Source organism: Vombatus ursinus, unplaced genomic scaffold (genome assembly GCF_900497805.2).
Source record: "Vombatus ursinus unplaced genomic scaffold, bare-nosed wombat genome assembly UNPS02001287.1, whole genome shotgun sequence".
In the NCBI taxonomy this organism is placed as follows: domain Eukaryota; kingdom Metazoa; phylum Chordata; class Mammalia; order Diprotodontia; family Vombatidae; genus Vombatus; species Vombatus ursinus.
In genome coordinates, this window is record NW_020941065.1 from 17,319,801 (window position 1) to 17,329,619 (window position 9,819).

Genomic DNA, 9,819 nt, shown 5'->3' on the forward strand with positions numbered 1-9,819 from the left:
ATTGAGCTCCCAGACTCCCGGCCTTTGGCCGATGAGGTAACTACAGGCCGCCCCCTCTTCCCCAGACAGCCCGGGGGTCACCCAGAGGTGACTCCGCCTTTGAACCCGGGCACTCAGGTTCCAGCAGCTGTCTCTCTGCTCCAAACCCGGCCGCCTTCTCACTCCGCCCCTCCCATGTCCCCCCTCCCCCTCCCGCTTGGACCGCCCAGCCCCCGGCCTTCCCAAATTCGGGAAGAGCACCCCAGTGCCACCTCCCAAGGTCTCCCTCTCAGTCCTTGGATGCCTCTCCCCTTCCCCGCCCCCAGCTGACAGAACCCCAACCCCTCCCACGGCCCCCAGCTCACAGCCTCCTCCCACTGCCCGCGTGAAAGCCGGGCTCTGAGAATCCGCCTGGTTCCGCTGTGAAGCTCGGGCCTGGGGGGGGGGGTTCGGAAGCCAAAGGACCCCCAGCCTCTCTTCCTCCTCCGCGCCAGTCCCGCGGATGAGTAACTCGGAGGACTGAGCTCTTTGGGGACCTGTGCAGGTTGGCGGGGGGAGGCCCGAGGAAGCCCAGGGGGGCTGTCCAGGGGTGCAGTGCAGCTAAATGAGACGGGAGCCTTCTTCCACCTCGGAGCAGTCCCCTCTTCTGGCAGACAGGGCCCTAGGCCCTTCCCCTACAAGGTCCCCTTCCCCTTGGCCCCCCCAGTGTTCCCTCACACCCAAGCACTGGCTCATTGAACCTCTACCCTCCAGCTGCGACTATTGTCCCGCCAGCCTCCTACCCGCCCGAGGTCCTCCACTCTCTAGTCACAGAGCATCAGAGGATTCTAGACTGAAATCTCAAGTGTTAAATTAGAAATCGCCTTAAATGTTAAATTAGAAGTCACCTGTGCTGACCACTGTCATTTTACAAAGGAGGAAACTGAGGCCTAGAAAGGGGGAGATGATTTGTCCAAGGTCACGCAGGTAATAAGGGGTGGCCAGGATTCAAACTCAGATCAAAGGATCATAGCCTTAGAGCTGGAAGGAATTTCACAGAAAAGGAAACTCAGGCCCAGAAGTGACTCTCCCAGGATCAAACAGCTAGCGAGAGTCAAAGGCAGACTCTGAAGAGAGGTCTTCCTAGTCCAAACTGGATTGAAGAATGGGGAGAAGGCTCAGGGCTGCTCTCCTGTCCCATCTCTGGGGTCTGAGGGCATTAAATATAGAAAGTCGAGGCTGTGGAGCCCTAAGGGACCTTGGAGAGCTCATGCTCCCACCTTCAGGCATTTTCCTGAAGAGGAAAGTGAGGCCTGAAGGGGAAGGAAGCATGCCTTGCCCGGGGTCACCCCTACAAAGAGGCAGAGCCAAGATGAGGAGCTAAGCTTTCCTGGTAGGCAAGCTCCTTCTTTCTAAGCCTGGCAACCCCCGCCTCCCAATCTCCAGAGGTTGGAGAGAAGAGGTCTCTTCCCGCTCTGGGATTTTAGGGCCAGGGCCTGGCACTCCTGGCTCTGCCACCCTCCCAGGGCTCTGCCGCTGAGGACCAATTTACTTTTGGGGGAAGCTGGAGAAAGTGATATTCTCTTGAGTCTGCAGGTCTAAACCATTATGGAAAGGCAGCCCTGACGATGTCATCTGGACCATTCCATCCCCTTCCCCCAGTGTTCCAAAAGGCTTTCACTTGGGTGCCCTGGAAAACAGTCAGGAACAGAAAGTCTACCTTTGCTCCTCTCTCTCCTCTTGCTTAACCCAAGGCCTTTTTGGGGGGGGGGGGGGGGGGGGGGGGGGGGCCCCCCTCTGCGGGGTGGGGGCGGGGGGGGGGGGGGGGGGGGGGGCAGGGAGGAGAAAGTTTTGTGAGAAAGGCCTGGGTGCTGAGGGCAGGTAGAGCCAGCACCCACTGGACTCCAAGGGACCTTGGAGAGAGAAAATGGTATACTGGTATGAAGAGATATTTGATGGCCTGGCCGAGACATTCAACCTTCCCACCCAGCTTCTAGGCACCTCCAGCCAGCCTGCCCCACCTGCTGCTTCCCTGAACCTGGACTGTTAGGAAACCAGGCAAAAACAAGTGATTGGTCCATGTGTTTTCCTGCCAGACACACATCTTGGATATCAGTGGAATCGGTCTCCTTCCCTCCCTGCCTCCCTCTTTGCCTCTGTACAGAAAGGGTGACTGGGTCAGCTGCTGTGGAGACAGACAGACAGACAGACAGACAGATGGGAGTCACCCTCTGCTTCGCCACAGAACCAAGAGTTCAGGGGATCTGGGAGGCCTAAGAGGTCATCTCATCCACTTCAGCCCCCAATCCTAAGCAAGAAGCCCTCATTCTCACCTTCCTCCCTCCCTCTTGCTTGCAGTTGGGGACATGGGCACTTGGGAGTCAGGACTTCCCATGGTGATGGGGCATCTCCCAAACAGACCTCAGCCTGCTGAGCTGCTCCTGGCAGTGGTCTTGAGCCAGAATCAGGATCTAGACGAGGGTCAACAAAGAGTCACAAAACCCCCACCCCCTAACCTCCCAGCCTTCTTTCTTTGGTGAGGAAGGGATCGGAACGCACGGGGAACATTCTAATTCCACACCACCAATCCGAAGGATCTTAATCAGGATACTTGATGAATGGGCCAACAGTCCTATCTTTGGGTCCCAAAATTCAGTTTTGCAGCTATAACAGAGGGATCCATAACTAGACCTCAGTTTGTGCGAAAAGGACCCTGGGGATCTTAGGGGACTGCAGCGGGACTCCCCCTTTATTAAACATCCTGGGAATGGAGAGAGAATGGAGAGAGCCAGCACCCAGGATGACCCAGGATGCCTCACCCTGTGGGTATCTCAGAGCCCTTGGCTGGGCTTGCCAGCTGGAGGAGATACACAAGGAGAAATACATTTTTCTGACATGGCCAAAGGCTGGGTCCAGGTTTTGGGACTATGCTTGTTTCTTACAAGGGAAGGTGTTTATTTTGTTTGTTTGAGGGGAGGGAGAAGAAGGAATAATAACGCCCCCAAATTAAAAAGGAAAAAGAAAAGAGAAAATGGCGTTAATGAAACAAAATATCAACAGAAGCTCAGAGACACAAACAGAACAGAGCTGGAATAAATTTATTGCCTACTTAAAAAAACCCTTCAAGCTTTACATAATTGAAATTCATGGTTTCATATGCGATTCTCTTTTTCTCTTCCTCTTCATATATGGAAATGATCATGTTTGTTGAAAGCTGTCAGGTTCATTATTTTTAAAAAGAGGAAAAACACAAACCTTGCTCGGCCCCCCGGGTGCAAGTTCAAACTTCTGTCTGGCTTTCACCCCTCCCCCACGTCCTCTCCTGCATCGTCTGCCAGGGCTTGGGTCAAACCGCTTCTCCTGGCTGTTCCTCCGCCCTCCGCTCTCTGTCTCAGCCCAGGCCTTTGGATCCTTCCCCCAGAAGGCCCTTTCCCCCAGCCCTGCCTCTCCAGCTTTCACCCCAACCCATGGCGGAACCCATCCTCTTAAGCCTCCAGGCAGACGGCACCTCCTGAAAGAAGCCCTCCCAGCCAGGAGTGTGCTTGCCCTCCCAGCCAGGAGTGTGCTTGCCCTCCCATCCCTTCCAGCTTACATAGTTTCCATTCAATCTTTTTGTTCTCCCCAGCCCTCAGCACGGTGCCTGGCACACAGGGACGCTTAACAATTGCTTCTTCACTCATCCTACATTCTTGCCATACCTCCCTATAAGCTCCAAGGGGGCAGGGACCGTGTTCTGTATGTCTTTGCCAGCATCGTGGCGTCCCTTGGAATATTCCGAGCCAGGCTGATGCAAAGACAACTCAGAGCCCTAGCTCGGAGTCAGGAAGACCTCAGTTCGAATCTCACCGGTTACTTACCACTTGTGTAACCCTGGGCAAGTCAGAATCAGTTGATAGTTGGAAGGGCCATTCATTCCAGCCCATAACCCAAAGGAATCCCCAAGAAATACCTGACAAATAATGGTCATTCAGCTTCTCCCCTCCACTGGTGAGGAAGTTTCTCTCAACATGGAGCCTCAATTGGCTGAGCCTCAGTTTCGCATCTGTAAAATGGGTATCTGCAAAGTAGTGTTTACCTCTCAGGGCTATTGGGAGGCACTGGGGCATGTCTGATGGGCAAACTTGAAAGCTTCACCTAAATGAAATTGATTATAATTTCATATTGAAGAAGAAGTCTATAATCCACATAGAATCACTTGTCTGCTAATGGGGTATCAGCTCTAGGCAGAAGGCCCCAGTCTTCTAGGTAAGGGGAAGAAAACTGTGGTGTGAGGCTGGGCAAGAGAGGCTTCAGAGACCCTCTGAGGCCAGAAGGGTCTCAAAATGATTGAGTCCAAGCAGTACCTGATCCAGATTACTTTCTACCACACCCCTGAGAAGGGGTTCTGCTTAGATACCTCCAGTAACAGGGAGCTCACCACCTCCCACTTTGGAAAGAAAAAACTTCCTAATATTAAATCTGCATCTGCCCGCGCTCTTGGGTCTACCCTCTGGGGTCAAATAGGACAAGACCAGCCCTTCTGCTGTAGGACAGCCTCGAGCTGTTTGAAGACAGCGACCTTAACGTCTGACACCCTCAATTTATAGAGGAGAAAAGTGAGACAGACCCAACTGGTTGAGCTGACCTGCCCAGGTCTTGTGACTCCAATTGCAGGTCGGTCAACAAGCATTTTATTAAGCATCTACTATGTGCCAGGAACTGGGCTAAGGACTGGGGGTACAAAGAAAAGAGAATAAAACTAATATAGTAGAGTTTAATGTTCTTTTATTGCTTTTTTCCTTCTTCTGTGTGAGCTGGGATTTGGAAAGGCAGGAAGGAGTGGGTTTGGGGCATTCAAGTTCAAGGAAAGGCCTGGAGGAAGGAAGAAGAGGGCAGCCATGGAGTGGACAGTCAGGAAACCAATGAGGCTGAATGGGAGGGTTTGTCTCCATTGGGCAGGAGTGAGCCAGAAGGCTGAAGGGGTGAGGCAAGGACGCTAGTGGCAGCTAGGCCTAGGACTTTGGACTTGATCTGAGGCCAGTGTCCAACTCTGGCCTGATTAGCCTCAGACTAATGACCTTGGCCGTTTCCACAGGGCCAAGAACGGCTGTCAGGAAGGCCATGATGCACCAAGGAAAAGCGGGGGTCAATCAGTCAGTAAGCATTTACTAAGCACTTACTATGCGCTAAGCAATGGGAATACAAAGAAAGATGATGATGTCTCTGCCCTCTAGGAGCTTACAGTCTAATGGAGGAGACAACGTGCAAACAGCACCTCCCATGGTGTTGTGAGGATCAAATTAGATAGCAAAGTGTTTTGCAAACCTCTTGTTATCAGCAACACAGGGACGTGTGCCCATCTACTCTCCCACTGCCTCACTCAACATCTCTGTGACTTCTGGGGCCAAAGTGCCCCTCTCTGGCTAAGTACGTTGTTTCCCATATTGGAATGTAAACTCCTTGAGGGCAGGCACTGAATTTGCTTTTGGAGCTATCTCCCAGGACTGTGTGCTTGGCACTTAGCCAATTTGTTTTTATTCATCATCATTAACAATGACATATGTAATGGACACTAATATTAAAAACACAATAATTATATTGACAAGCAGGCATGGCACAATTGGAATGCTGGGCTTGGAGTAAGGAAGACCTGTGTTCAAATCCTAACTCAGCCACTCCCTAGCCGTGGCCCTGGACGAAGAGGTTAACCTCCCTGGGCCTAAGAGGACTCCCTCGGACTCACTTCCTATGTCTTGAAAGGGTGATATATTTTTTAAAATTTTTTTAATTTTTAACTTAATTTTTAATTTTTTTGGGCTAGGCAATGGGGTTAAGAGACTTGCCTAGGGTCACACAGCTAGTAAGTGTCAAGTGGCTGAGACTGGATTTGAACTCAGATCCTCCTGACTCCAGGGCTGGTACTCTATCCACTGTGCCACCTAGCTGCCCCCGAGGGTGATAATTTTTATTGGTGGAGGAAGTTCTCACACTGGGAATTCCCCACACCAAAGACATAATAATAACGTGCATTTATACAGCACTTTGAAGTCTGCAAAGCGATCTCATTTGACTATTGCAACAACTTTGGGAAGCAGCTGATACTGTTATTCCAGTCTTACAGAAGTGGGTGATACAGTGGATAGAGCGCCAGGCCTGGAGTCAGGAAGACTCACCTTCCAGAGTTCAAATCTAGTCATAGACACTGGTTAGCTGTGTGGCCCTGGACAAGTCATTTCACCCTGTTGGCCTCAGTTTCCTCAACTGTAAAACGAACTAGAGAGGAGAGGGCAAATCACTCCAGTATCTTTGCCAAGAAGACCCCAAATGGGGTCATGGGGAGTTGGGTACAACTGAGAAAAGACTGAACAGCAACACAAAAGCTGAAACCGAGGTAAGCAGAGGTTAAGTGATTGCCTGGAGGCACACAGCTAACCAGTGTTTGAGGCTGGATTTGAATCCGGGATTTCCTGACTCCAGGCCCAGCACTCTCTGTGCTAGGCCACCTAAGAACCCACTGTGTGCAAAGACCTACTATGGTAGGCACCGTGGGAGGCCCTAGTCTTTATTTGGAAAGAACTTACATTTCACTGGGGATCTCAAGTGTATATAGAAGGATTCACTTAAAAATGATAGAGCCGGCTGTCCATTCCTATGTCAATGAGGGCAGGCAGGAGGCTCCCGGGTACAGCCCAGGATGGCTTCCCAGACGGTTCAGTGCTGATTTTGTTTGTAGGAGGGGGATGCCCATGGATCGGCCCAAGGCAAGAGGACAGGCCAAGCGGAATGGCTAGCAGGTACCAAAGACAGCAATGAGTCAGTCCTGATATGGGATGAGAGGACGATTAATAATAATAATAATAATAATAATAATAAAGTAGTAGTAGTATTAACAGTAATAGCAGCAGCGGCTAGAATTTAAATAGTGCTTTCAGGTTTGAAAAGCACTTTACAAATATCATCTCCTTTGATCCTTGCAGCAGCTCCAGGAGGTAGGTGCTATTATCATCCCCATTTTGCAGATTTGGAAACTGAGGCAGACAGAGGTCAAATGACTGACCCAGAGCTAGGAAATGTCTGAGGTGAGGTCTTCCTGACTCCAGACCCAGTGCTGTCTACACCAAGTTGCATCTAGTTTGACTAGAGTAGAGTTGGCCAGGATTGGGAAGATGGAGTATGCAGCATTTGATTTAATTCAAAGGCTTATTAAGCACCTACAGTATACTGCTAGACATTAGGGAAATAAGGTGGGATGCAGCGCCCATCTCTCCATGCAGTGAGGTTGCTGGGACATGAGTGACTAGTTGAGATTCTATATCTAATCAAAATCAGGAACCTTCAAAACAGATTCTCAAGCACCCAAAAGGGGTGGTGGTGATGGGGATGAGAAAATTGGTATTTCAGAAAATTATTCTCCCCAACTCTATGTGCAAGAGGGATTGGTCTGGGGAGTGACTGGCCCATATAGAGTTAGAAAGGGCACGGTGGCCATCTAGCTCCCTCCCCCTCAGCAGGGTGCCTGACCAATGGTTATCTAGTCTCTGCATGAATTTCTCCAAGAAGGAGGGACCTACCTACCCGCCTCTAGGGGCAGGCCAGTCCAACTTAGGATGGCTTTCATCGATATCCCTCCCATTGACTCCAATTGGAACTTCAACCCATGGTTCTGCCCTCTGGGGCCAAGCAGAAAAAGAGGGAATCTGTCTTCCTCATGGAAATACTTGAAGACAGCTATAGTGTCCCCCCTTCCTCTCATTCACCACCACTGAGTGTCCTCATTTCCAGCTTAACCTCCCGATTCCCTTAACTGATCCTTTCATGACATGGGCCCAAGCCCATCTCCATCTTGCTTTTCCCCCCTCTGGACACTGGACGCTCCAGCTTATCAGCGGCCTTCCTAAAGTCGAGCCCAATCAGGAATCAAAAGGAAGGGAGGGAGGCAAGTGAAGAATGAGGAAGACCCATTGCCAGATGATGGAGATGACGAAGGATGAGGCAGAGATCTCTCTCAGGGGGAGAGTCTGAGGGGCCAGGAAGAGGCGGTCCAGGGAAGTTAGAAAGCTGCTCTAGAAATGTGTTGGGGGTGGAACCAAAAAGAAGAAATGAAGAGCGCCCCCATTCCGGTGCCCTGGGGCAGATGAGAGGGAGCCTGGCAGAAATGGCGGCTCCTCATCCTCCCCAGAATCAAAGATAGAATCCTCTGCTTGGCGTTCAAAGCCCTTCAGAATCTGCCCCCTCCTATCTTTCCAGGCTTACTCTTATTTTTATTCTTTTTTATATTGTATGTTGTATTTTACCTTATTATTCCTCTTATTTCCACCCTACTTTCCTTTGACCCGGTGACCTTGGCCTCCTGGCTGTTCCTAATACAAGACACTGTCTCCCGACTCTAGGCACTTCCCGTGGTCGTTCCTCGTCCCCCTCATCTCCACTTCCTGGAGTCCTTCAAATCCCAGCTAAAATCCCCCTCTTGCCAAGGAGCTGTTCCTGGTCCCCTCATTCCTGTCCTGTCCCTCTATTGATTTATTATCTCCAATTCAGCCTGTCTCCTGTCTGCCCACAGTTATTTCCACGCTGTCTCTCCAATTAGAGAGCTCTATCTCATCTTCATTTTCTATCTCATCTTCAGAACAGTGCCTACCACATAGTAAAAATAAATGCTCATTGGTTAACTGGCTTTAAAAAATTCTTAGGTCATTTAGAGCCGGAAAAGATCTTAGGCTTTCCCCCATATTTTGTCTGGTGCTGTCTGACCACCCAAGTGGAGATATTCTGCAGACAAGTGGAGATAAGGACCCAGAGAGGGAGACTGTGAGAGGTGGATTTGGACATCCCTCTGCAGATGGAGATTTCTGCCCATTGTTATTCAATAAGCCAATCCTTGAAGACTGTGATCTCATCAGTGTGGTCTTCACGGATCAAAATCCATCCATGCTAACCCATCCTGGGTGACTGGTCTGTGTCCTCCTACAAATTCTCCACAGGCTCTGGGAGCCTCCTCGTGTTCTGGAGGTGGTGAGGTTACTGATGGAACATACTCCCTGGACTTTTCTATTACTAGTCACAAAGTTCTTGGAGAGAATCCTTTGCATTCTTTCACCTGCAGGATTCTTTATTTGTAACCCATTGATGGGGGCTCTTCCTTACCACATTCCTTTCCACTTGGCAAGCCTTTCTAATCCCTCTGGGAAAATGGAGTTCCAACTGGAACTGAGGAGTGCCCAGAGTTCTTCAGACACGGACATTTTTGACATATGAGGTAGGAATAAAGAATAAGGGGTGGGAAATTTGAATTACTTCACTTTACACTGTTGACTTCTATATTCTGGATCCTTTTTCCTCTCTGGACTTTCATGATACTTCTCTCTCCTGGTTCACCTCCTACCTTTGTTGTTATTGTTTTTCTTTGGAGGTAATCGGGATTAAGTGACTTGCCCAGGGTCACACAGCTAGTAAGTGTCGGAGGCCCCATTTGAACTCAGGTCCTACAGACTCCAGGGTCGGTGCTCTATCCACTGTGCCACCTAGCTGCCCCCTACCTCCTTCCTACTTTTGTGACTGCTCCTTCTCTGTCACATAATCCACATCACACCCCCTAATTAGGGCTATTCCCCAAAGTTCTGTGCTAGACCTTCTCCTTTCCCTCTAAATGCTCTCTTGTCATGCCCTCAGTGGGACACCTAGATGCACACAGCCAACCCCAGGCTCCGCATCACCTTACTGGACATTTTAAACTAGACGGGCTGGGGAGTGATGTGGTCAGACCTAAGCTTTGGGAAAATCCCTTTGGCAGAGTGGGGACTGCTAGGGGATTATTGTATTGTTCAGGCAAGAGGCGCTGGGGGCCTGACCTAGGGCTGTGGGATGGGGCCTGACCTAGGGCTG